Here is a 12260-nt window from a genome sequence, read left to right as displayed (position 1 = left end):
ACTTTATTTTATATTAAATGCTTTTGTAAAAATAAAAGTACCGAAATGCTCATATTTCACCGATTTATTTGTTTTACCGGCACTATAGTGCCGACTCTGTCAAAATTTCACCTGTCTAGCGATTGCGTATTAGTAATAAAGTCCCGTTGGTTTACCATCTAGTACGGAAACCTAAAAAGACAACATAATGCCCTGCAACAAGCTAGCAAAGACATTAGGTGTTTATGAAGAGGAAGAGGTTCTTCTACCTAGAACTTAACATCAAATACAAATTTTATAATCAGTTCTTTTTATACCATGTATATATGAAATATACATAGTATATTAAGTTTAGTCCCAAGTTTGTAACGCTTAAAAATAATGATGCTAGGAAAAAAATTTTGTCATAGGTGTTCATAGAATCACCTAATTAGTCCATTTCCGGTTGTCCGTCCGTCCGTCCGTCCGTCCGTCTGTGGACACGATAACTCAAAAACGAAAAAAGATATCGAGCTGAAATTTTTACAGCGTACTCAGGACGTAAAAATTGAGGTCAAGTTCATAAATGAGCATCATAGGTCAATTGGGTCTTGGGTCCGTAAGACCCATCTTGTAAACCGTTAGAGATAGAACAAAAGTTTAAATGTAAAAAATGTTCCTTATCAAAAATTAAACAACTTTTGTTTGAAACATTTTTTCGTAACCATCAAATTTTATAATATGTACTATACTTGATTATCAGTTATGTATGTGTCACATGTTTGTATGTGTTATGTGATAAAGAAATCAACACTGACTATGCATGGTATTTCAACAATTAACTCAGTCAATTGTTTGTTTTCACTTGTTTTTTTTCAACTTTCTGGTAGAAAGTTATTGTTTTCACAAAGAAAAACGAATTTGAAAATTGTGTGATATGCTCTATCCATAAACATTCAAAAATTTATGCATATGCACGCGTGTGTGAGTGTGTTCACGCACATACCCGATATTCCATAAGTTTGAATTATATTGAAATACTAAACATCCTTTATTGTGTTTTACAAAACGAAAGTTATACGAAAATGATATACATCAGAACAAAAAGTTATAAGAAGCGGGAAAATCTTATTTAAATTTATTAAATTAAAAGCGTGATTTAAATCCAAATTCTCAAAATAATACAAATATACTTATTAAAAGAGAGAATCCTAATAGTTGTAAAATCGTCTAACTGGCGATAGTCCAACATAAAAATGGAAACGTGCTCCAAATATAGTTCAATGCGGTCCAGAGCTTGTTTATAAAGTTATTGTTTAATGTACAAACAATAGATTGTTTAATGTATATAGGTATTACATAAAAAACAAATATGTACATATGTACTTAGTATTTTTTATCATGTTTTTTTCAGTTTAATAAAGATGTATACAATCACCGATGCTTCATAAATATTAAGGTTTGGTTTTTAGTGTTTTTACGTAATCCAAAAACTAATAAATAAAGTTTGAAATTTTGGGGGCAGATCACCAAGGTCATCGAATAGTACTTTAACATTAATGCTTGGGTTGAATTACATAGTTCTAATGGAGAAACGCTCAAATCAACTTTTTTTTGATAGCTCTCTGTTCTAACAATGGCATCCTGAGAAAATCATATAAGTCTTAAATTAGCATTAAGTTTGCATGCGCGACAACAAATGGACAAATAACTCAATCACGCCAATCAATTTCGATGATTCTATTTTAGTGACAAATTAGTTAGTGTACTTCAGATTCACTAAAAAGTACAAAATACAAAAACTTTTAACAAAAAAAAAAAGGACTTCAAAAAAAAATTCTTCCAAAACAAATTAATATGCACTAAAAAGTAAAAAAATAACGATAATATAAAACGTCGTTACAATTATTGCTATTTTTGGAGTCGGTGTCAGCCAAGTTAATGTAGCAAACTCTTCTGTCATAGTTTTTTCCCTTCACTGACACCGACTCCAAAAATAGCTATGATTGTAACGACAATATATAGTATCGTTATTTTTTTACTTTTTAGAGCATATTAATTTGTTTTGGCATAGTTTTCTTTGAAGTCGGTTTTTTTATGTTAAAAAAAGGAAAAGTTGGAAAGAAAGATGAAGCTTCCAAGTAACATATCCTTGACACTAAAACAATTTACTGCTTACACACCCATTATGAATCCTGTAACTCTATAGAGGCTGTACAGATATTAAATCCATTAAAACCGCCAAAAATCATAGTATTTCGATGTAAGAAGGAAGAAAGAAAGGTGGAAAGTTGACACAAAAAACACTGTATGACTTAAAAAAGAAAAAAACATTTTTTAAATATTGTTTTTTATTTAATTATTTTTATTATATTAAACTAGGTACATAGTTAAGTAGCCTTGTATAAAATAACACAGAATCAAGTTTCCTACTATTAAATGAATTATCTTTTATATGGTAATTATTTTAAATATCTCAGCCCTTTATTATTTTATTATTTTAAAATTAAATTACCCACATATAAAACAAGCAGAAGATAGTTCAGAGATACTCTTAACTAGAACTTATTATAATGTGTGAATTTCACTACTTATGTCTGATTCGTATTGGGTTGGGTTGTATTAAGTTAAAATTATTTAAAAGACTGATTAAAATAATAGTTTAAAAAACTAAAAAAAAAACACGCTTTTATAACTAGTTTTAGAACGAAAGTATGAAAAATCATATGTATAAAAAAAATGTGATTAAGAAAAACATCATTTTATCATAAAAAAGCGTGGGGTGCTAGATTTGAATCTTTGTAATTGTTTCATTGACAGATATTGGTAAAAGTAAAATTATAAAATATCTTAAAAAGCATCTCCAGCGTTTTTACTTTTTTTTTTAACTTAAAAAAATTATTTTCTACTTTCAAGTTCAGCTAATTACAACAGCGTATTTTTAATTTTAATTTTTAGTTCAGTTAGATTCTAGATTTTCTAATTTTTTAGTCAGCGCGGAGTGATTCATATAGAATGTTATATGCGCTTCCACCATAATTATACGAATTACGTATACTTTAAAATAGTTAATTCTGAAAATTCTGACTAGAATAATCGGGAAAACTTATTAACTTATTGTATTGTTATCGTTCCTTGATAATTGCGTGAAGTTTCAATTAAATCCGTCGTTTAGAGTCAAGTGCAAACCACGTTCAAAAATTCCATTGCATAGATACATACATACATAACAAGCAAATAAAAGCTTATTAAAAACAAAAAAACCTCGACTAGGACTATAAAAATCTATAAATTCCTCATTTTATGATTAAACCAAATTTTTACATTTTCTTCAAAGTTTGTGTACTTTATAGAAGTGGCGGAGTTGGCTAAGTCCTGGGACCGAATATCAAGAAGACTTGGGCTTCTATGTAATGTGTTCGATTGTTTCTATTTGTTTAAATGAAAATATTTGAATTTATTAGATTTGTTATACATTTTCAATACCTTTAGCCAATTATAAAATCGAATTTAAGAATTTTGTGGAAATCTGGCTTGATATCTTCTAGATGACGGTAGATAAATAAACGATCCTACAACTTTAAAGATTTTGGAAATTTTAAATTAATTAATTCCCACCGCAATGCCAAAGATATTATTCGAAAATATCTAAAAAAAATTAAACGATAGGGATTCCTGGTCAAATCTAAATCCTACAAATAGAAATTAAATCGCATAATTATACTTAAAATTAGTCATATTATCGAAATTTTGGCGTATCTTTGTTACCATCTCAATTGTGTTTACATAATAATATTTGTATAAATTTCGAAGTGGAAGCGTTAACACATACACTTACAACAAATGCACACATGGAAACTATAAAAAATGTAAGCAACGTCCCCTCATTTCAGTTAGGCTAGAAAGTCTACATGGCTATAACTTTCTTTCTTTAGTGTAAGGAACCCTTATCCGTAATCTATAAATGTATTTTTCAGTTTGTACACCCATACTATATTTGAGTTTGTATACCTTACCCATACTATACTTTACGGAAGGTTTAGCTACAACCATGTGTTTTCGTTACGCTCAAAAATAAAAGAATTTCGCTTTTGATATTATTTGTAGAAATGTGCCAAATTTTTTCTACTTACCTGTAAAGATACTTTGATACCACTAACTTCTTTAATGTTGAATGATAAAGTCGTGTTAAATTTTAATCTCAAAGTTACATAAAATCAAATTAGAGAATAGTTGAAATATTTTATACCTACGCCTAATGGAATGGTTAAATATTTATTTCTAAATTAAATTAATTCCTTAAGGATTTTAATGTATTTTCTAATGAAAATAAGCGTGCGCATATATATGCAAATAACATAATATTTCTATAGGTAGATATAACTAAAACACATGTTTAGGTATATCGAGATCAGACCCAAATACCTACACACAAGCTGTTAGCATTACTGTATCTCAAGAGTAAAAATGCATAAAAAGTGGAATGTTATGATGGGCTTTCTCTCAAAATCTTAGCGGTTTTCAATAGTCAGTTAATCTATCTATATACTGTTATACCCCTATTCGCTAGTTTTTAAGGTTTTACCTAAGTTTTAGCCCGTTTTTAAAACTCTGCTAATGATTTTGCTTCGATATCCCGGTGTGCATACTCACCAAGAAATACTTAAATACTTCTATAATACAATACAAGGGCAGAACAAGGGCTCGGTTTCGTCTCGGGCATCATACCGCGCAGTGCAGGAATCTCAAACTTTCTGCCCGTATGATGAATACTATTTTTATTTATTTTCGGCCGAAAGTACGTACTAGTTTTTTATGCTTTGGTACTAAAGCATAAATGCCGGGCTTTCTGGCTCCCAAAAGAAGCACCAAATACGTACTTTTAGCCGTGGATAAAGAAAACTTATTTACTAACTTATAAAGATTATTTCTGCTTCGAGAGCGATTTCATCGATCGAAAAACTGAACGAGATGCCTGCATGGAAATTTTATTACCAAATTTTATATATGTTTTTCTGCCTTCATTCAGAGAGGGAAATTCGCCGCATAATTTTTCCATAAATCAAGAATTTCTTTAAGGTGGGCGAAATTTAGCTTACTGAACCGGTTAATTGACGAATTAATTGCCATCTATCTTCCCATGTTTAGCATTGCAACCATGTAGAAAATATATCCTCGGAGCTATTTCAATTTAATGGGACTATATACCCTCTAGATAAGCAGATAAGGCAATATCTTTGATTGGTATTAAATCGTCCTCGCAGTTATCTCGCAAGAATTTCTTCCGTCCATCTTTTGGACCGTTAATTAACAAATCAAACTATTTTGTAAATTAAATAAAGTCTTACCTATAACATCTGAAATAAAAACTTTTAAATTTAAAATTAAAATCCATCAATTTAAATTTATTTTATTTTAATATCCTTATTTTCAATAATATTTTTTATAATTTTTTAACACAAAATGACATATTTATAACACACATAGTCAGAACAATAAAAATATTTCGTGCCTAAGTTTTCCTAAGCAAATTATTTCCGAGTCTTTAAAGGACTCGTCAGTTTCTAATTTGAAAATAAATTTGTTTGTGTGGATTCACATAACTAGTTTTTACAATATTTTTGATTAACATTGATTGAATGAATTTTTTTAACCATCGCATGTAAAATGGTTTAAATTCTTACTAATATTGAATCTTCAAACATAATCAGATTTTTTTTACTTTTATTGATCTGACCAATATAAATTTTTTTATTTTTTAAATAATTTTTTTTTTATTTCCAAATATATAAAAGAAAATAACAATATTTTCACCTAATCGCATGTTTTCGATTAATTTTCGTTAAAAATTAAGTACGAAAAAAAATGATTACATAAATCATATTTATGGTACTCATATTTATGGTAAAATATGGTTATTATTGTTATATTATCATTTACTTATAATATATTTTATTTTATTTAAATTTCATTTAGTTAAAACAACAAATGATTGTTATTATGTGTTTTATGAGGAAATGGTAAATATTTAAAGAGGAAATATTTAGAATAATTTTAATATTATAAGCTGCAAACAAACATGATTCAAAACATATTTTGTTTTTGACTAAGTAACTCGACATAGAAAGGTAATCTTTCCTTCCGGAATTTTCTTTATTTTAAAGAAAATGCAATTGTCTTTCATTACATTGAATTAAAGCTAATATGTATTTTTCCATTTAATTAAACGGAAGTTGAATGTAACCAGATAATATGTTATTTATTGTAACATTATTTTGCATCAGAACATTTATTTTATAGATTTATCTTTTTTAAAATTATATTGATAGATTCATTTTTTTATTTAATAAAGTAAAAAAATATACTTAGGGTGATCCCGTTTTAAATAGCAAAAGTGAAAATATTATCTTTTTTATTGCATGACAGTAACCAAAATTAATTAATTATAAAAATAAAATTAATTATTAGTAAAAATATTAATTTAATCAAATTTTTAGATGTTTCCTACTTAATCACAAATTCTGTTTCCTGCAGAGCAATAAAAAACATAAAACAAGATTATATCGCTATTATTATTATCATCCACACTTCTATTACTTAACGATACGACATCTCTTCAACGAAGCGTTACCGAAGAAACTTCTAAGGAAATTGTTGCCTGTTTTGAAATCCTAAACATATATATTTTTAATTTCGCTATTTAATTCAGAAATATCCCGTACAAAAAGTATATACATATACTAAATGTTTACCCTTTCCTCAAATGTTTCAGGGTAAGGTAGTACGAACTTTTCAGTTAAACTCATCGAATTGAACAACTCTACTCTTATTTATATTTTTCTAGTGGAATCTCGCGTCAATCAAAATTTATTTAATGTGGTATCTTATTTTTGAATCGCGACTAAATTAATAATAATATATTGGATATTCAAATAACAAATAAACTTGTAAATCACAATATGGTTCTAGTGTGGTTTTGAAAAGCTGAAATCACACGATGGCCACTAATAGCGATCTCAACTAAACTCATTCTGAGTTAAACCTACCTGGTGGTTCAGTGGTGGATCCATGTTAATAATTTCAATTTACAAATTATGAAATTTAAATTATTCATACTATAAGTAGGTAATTTAAAAATTCAAAAAAGCACAGTCCTCATGACTGACTATCATTATTTTTATTTTACAGTGAATATATTTTAGCTAAAAATCCGATTGCGATTAGTTAGGGTTCAGGATGCGAAAATGACACCACTTTCGTTAAATTAACACCACTAAGTTAAATTTAGTTAGTTAAATTTAATAACAACATTTCTGCAAGTTTTCTTATTTACCAACAAAATATGAACATATTGATCATATTTATTTAAGACCCAGACTGCTCATGTTTATTATTTCTACCTCAACTTAAATTTTTTTAAATAACCCAAAAAATATACACTGCTATTATAAACACAAATAAACAGATTTACAATATCCTCAATTTAATTAATATTTATTTTGGCTGCTAAATTTTGTTCTTGAATAGGAATAGATAAATGACAAATACGTATAATTATTGTCGTAACGCTATCGTAAGCAGTGAACGTTGAAAGGTTCAGTATTCAACGTAATAAAACGACAACAACATTAATAACGGCGTCAATCTAAATGTTTACAGTATATTTCAAGCTCGTAATGGAACGAAATGGAACAATTCTCAAAAGGAATTTTAATTGATTGTAAAGTTTTGGAGATTTCTAATGTTAAATGTTATGTATGTTCAAATATAGGTTGTTAACTTTAAGATTGGCCATTCATCTAATAAAAATTGAATTGGATATCAAAAAAATTCTAATGTTGTATAAATACCTCCACTTAATCATAAGTGGTGAGATAAAAGCAAATATTTGCGGAAAGAAGAGAAAAGTTTTCTCTTGCGTATAAAACTGATAAATCAATAATACCACCCTTTTTCAATTTTTAATAAATACTTATTCCAATTTAAATTATAAATTTCTTAAAAAATGCCACGAAATTTCTGGTTAAACAATTTTTTTTTAATGTTCGATGACATTAAAAACCTTTAAGAAGCTTTTAACTAAATTACCAACGGATTGTTTTTTATCAAAAACATCTTGATACTAATGGAGCACTTTATGGAGCACAGTTTCTTCAAATTTAGCGAAAAGTTGTTCAATTAAATGAGTTGAGCGCTGAAGATTTTTGTAAATAATTTGTTTACATTATACATTTATTTTTGTTGTTATCATTATTCATTTATTCATGCTATATAAAGAAACATATATATCACTTATTCATTCTATCAGACTAAAGTGATTATTTGAGTTGCTTTATTGCACATAGAACATAAAAAAGCGATGTGTTTGGAATTTAATTTGATAAAATAAATCGGTGATATATTTATATATAGAATTAGAAAATAATCAGTATAATATAGGATGATCTATTATGAATAACCCAGCTAAATATTTTTTGTGAAAAACAACCACATAGAAATTGTTTAAGGTTCTAATATATTTTTATAAGTGATCTTACAATCAAAGGCTGTTTGAAATTTTACTCATGTTTTAACTAATAAAAGTTATTCTTCATAAAACAGCCAAAATTTCTTCTATGAAACATTTATTTAAAAACAATAAATTCAGCGTAAAATCAAATGCAGCAAGCCGTGGGATGGATCCTTGAGGTTAACACGAATAACTTCCCAGTATACAAAAATCAAAAATCAAAAATTTCAACACATTTATATGTATATGTTAGGTATATGTTTATAGGTCACTAAAATTTATTTATAAATTATCCTTGAGAAGTATATCAAGTAAATATTTAATTTTCAAAAATTTCCATAATTTATTAATTTTCAGAAAAACGACTCGACCGAATGTAAAGTAATTCTTTTTGGATCATATTGCCGTTAAATAAATATCGATCAGAAAAAAAATGACCACACACGCACATACTTCTTCCCTAAAATATGTTGTCATGCTATTTCCACGGAAATTTTAAAATTTGATGAAAACCGCGAATTTTTAAATCGGACCTAGACCTTTTTACAAAATAAACTTAGTAATTCAAAGTTTTCGCCTATTTCTTTAAAATCGAATGCAAAAACAATACGAAAGCCTTCGAAACGAAGCATTTTGAATTATTCTTCACTTGAATGAATGCAAAATTTACTTACTATAAGGCAAATAATCGAGGATAGTTAATTTGTTTTTGCTTTCAAGATACTATCGTATCAAATCACTGTTTACTATTGGATATTTTTGATGCAATATTTTAATTTTGAGTATACCGTAAAATGTTGATGAGGTAAAGCTTGAAGTAAGACTCATTGCCATGTACTTTGTTTCTAGCCAGCCACTGATCAATAATTGTAGGTACTGAATTTCAGAAATATTTTGCTCACTTTTATAGTTTAGCATAATGCAAGTAACAAAAGTCAATCAAAAAAGCTGTTACTGGACGATCATAGAAGCGGATTCTCAGGAAAGAAACTTGTAGGATTTTATTGTTTTAATAACATACTTTCTATGATGTTGTTTCTTAGAGTCAAATGTTAATGTAATATATTAAAGGAGCACCTTCAAGTTAGTTATTGAAGGTGTGATTTATAGAACATTATTTATTATCTTCTACCTTGGATCGCATTCTAGTAAAATATGAATACAAGAGATGTTAGAGACTTTTACCATCGTTTTATTTAAAAACTTTAGACTTAAAAAGGCTATAATCGTAAATTGTATTGAATCAAGGTGTGACTCTGTGTCACTCTGCAGATTAATTTTTGCACCGAATTTATTAGTTTTCAAAAGAAATGTTTCCAACAAAAGTTGTTTTCTTATTACAAAAATTATCTATAATATCAAAATGATTGTAATATTACCCTTCAATACCACTTCAATAAACAAAAACTCAACTGAATCAATTATAATGGATCATCTGTATATGCATGCTTGTATTATTTTTGCTGTTGTTGTCTCATTATGAAAACATTTTCCCTTTAATAATAATATTTTCCACGACATTATTATTTCTCTATAAAATTATATGTTTTTACTGTTTACATTTTCTTTTATATAAAGAGTTTTATTGTTTTATATACATACATAACACACAGAATTTTATAATGTGTGGTGTAATATTTCGTATTTTATCGTCCGCTGATGTTCTAAACTAAAACTCTCACTGGTAGCTTGTAGTCTACAAACATATTATGTTGTATTTGTAGTGTTGTTGTGTTTTACTTCAGTTTTGTGGTAGTCCTTTAACTTAGAATATATTATTGGCATTGTGTTTCTATAAACTCTAACTCTCGCACTGTCTTCAACACATTTAATTTACCTTGGCGTTGTTCTCATGTTTTATATGATAAAATTTAATTATTATTATTATTGTTTGTTTCACAAAATGTTTTATACGATTAAAATTTACAGGGTGACTTTAATCATTATTTATTATGATGTTTTAAATAAAATGCAAAGTAATAATGGATTAGAATATGGTAAAAGATTTTACTAGGCGATTTTCTCGTTAACATTTCCGAGGAAATACTGAAATATAAACTGTAAAAAAAAGTTATTTTTACCAAATATAAATCTTTTCATTCAAGTACTTACTTTATGCATTTGGATACAGACAAACGCTCTGTACGATTAGATCGAACGCCTTCTAGGTTTGAAAACTATTCCTGATTCAAGAATCAGTTTCTTACGCCAAGAAACCCAGGTGTTTGGGAGAACTGAAGGATATATAATGATATGAAAGTTTAAAATTATTTAACTAGAACAATGAAATTCTTAGTGTAAATAAATAAAATGCTTTTTCAATAATTTTTTATGTTTTCATTCAATACTTATCATGTATTTAAGAAAAACAAAAAAAAAACTAGATTGAGAGCTAGAATCAATGGAATAAAATAACTACTTATAGTCAATATTAAATTTAAGTTATTAAATCAGATTGGTGAATTATTCTACAGTTTGATCTTAGCTATACAACCGAGAAGTCATTGTTACTGCCGGTAAATAACATAAATCGTATACGAATTATGTTTTTATATTATAATATCGTAGAATGAAACAGTGTCACTCTAGTTCAGATATATAATTTTGAATCAAACGATATCGGTTTTACACAAAAAAAACCGCCAAACCCCGCAGACGTTTGACTCCAGATTCCCTTTTTTTACAGTGTAAGAAATAGTATTATTAGCGGCAATATGATGAGATAACTATCATATTGAAAATTCCATACCAAAATATGAAAGTCTGATAGGCTTTCAGAATACACACAAATAGTGAAAACCTTGGTCATCGGTTTCAAATAGTATCAGTAAGTTCTCATATTTCCGCCAATTATAAAAATTTTTCCATATCTTTCCGTATTGTATGAGACATTTGAAAGAAAATCGTGAAGTGAAATCTGTTACCATCTTTTAGTCTACAATGGTAATTACATTAGAAGACTTTAAGTTAAATATATCATTATTTGATAAAGATGTTTTAAAAAAATATCCTATAGGATTACATTGACAGTTTTTCATCTCAACTTTAGAAAAATATCAAAATAGTTCAATAAATGAATCAATCAGTAATATCAAGTACTTAGTATCCTGCGAAACCTGACAGCTTTGTACAATATTATGGCAAATTTGTTGGTGGACAAAACAAATGAATCAAGATAAATACTCATGCACAAAGAATTGATTTTGATAATGAGGGCAGAAATTTGAAAAGAAATATTTAACTATTTAGGCCGAAGTATGTAAAATACAATAATATTTTGGCTTATTCATATTGTGTTAATTTCATAAAAAAAATTGTTAACTGAAAAAATTATTTTCAAAGTCAAATTAAATAAATTATTGTTAAATATTTAATTGAATTTTAATTTGTAAGATATTTTAAATCTCGTATTAATTAAAATATCTCATAAATATTTCTCCTAAATTGGTTTAAATATCAACATCTAGTTTTTTTGTAATGTGCTTTTTCAAAAACTTCCTTCTAAACAATTTTTTCTTTTTTTCTTTTCATTTTAATTTTTCATACAAATTGGATACTTTACTTTTGGACTAAAAAATATGGGCCTTTACTTATTTCATGTCGTCGTCGAAATCGTTTTCAATTACCACAATATTTTGTCCATAAAAATGCATATTCTGTTCAGACATTATCAAACTATTGTTTATTTATTGAACTATTTAGAAATATAATAAATAAACAACTAGTGCGATAAATTGTCAATTGCACTATGGGAGTCGAGTCCGAAGTACAAACGATACAATGTGAGAGTAAT

Source organism: Chrysoperla carnea, chromosome 1, assembly GCF_905475395.1.
Source record: "Chrysoperla carnea chromosome 1, inChrCarn1.1, whole genome shotgun sequence".
Lineage (NCBI taxonomy): Eukaryota > Metazoa > Arthropoda > Insecta > Neuroptera > Chrysopidae > Chrysoperla > Chrysoperla carnea.
Note: the sequence above shows the minus strand (reverse complement) of the source record.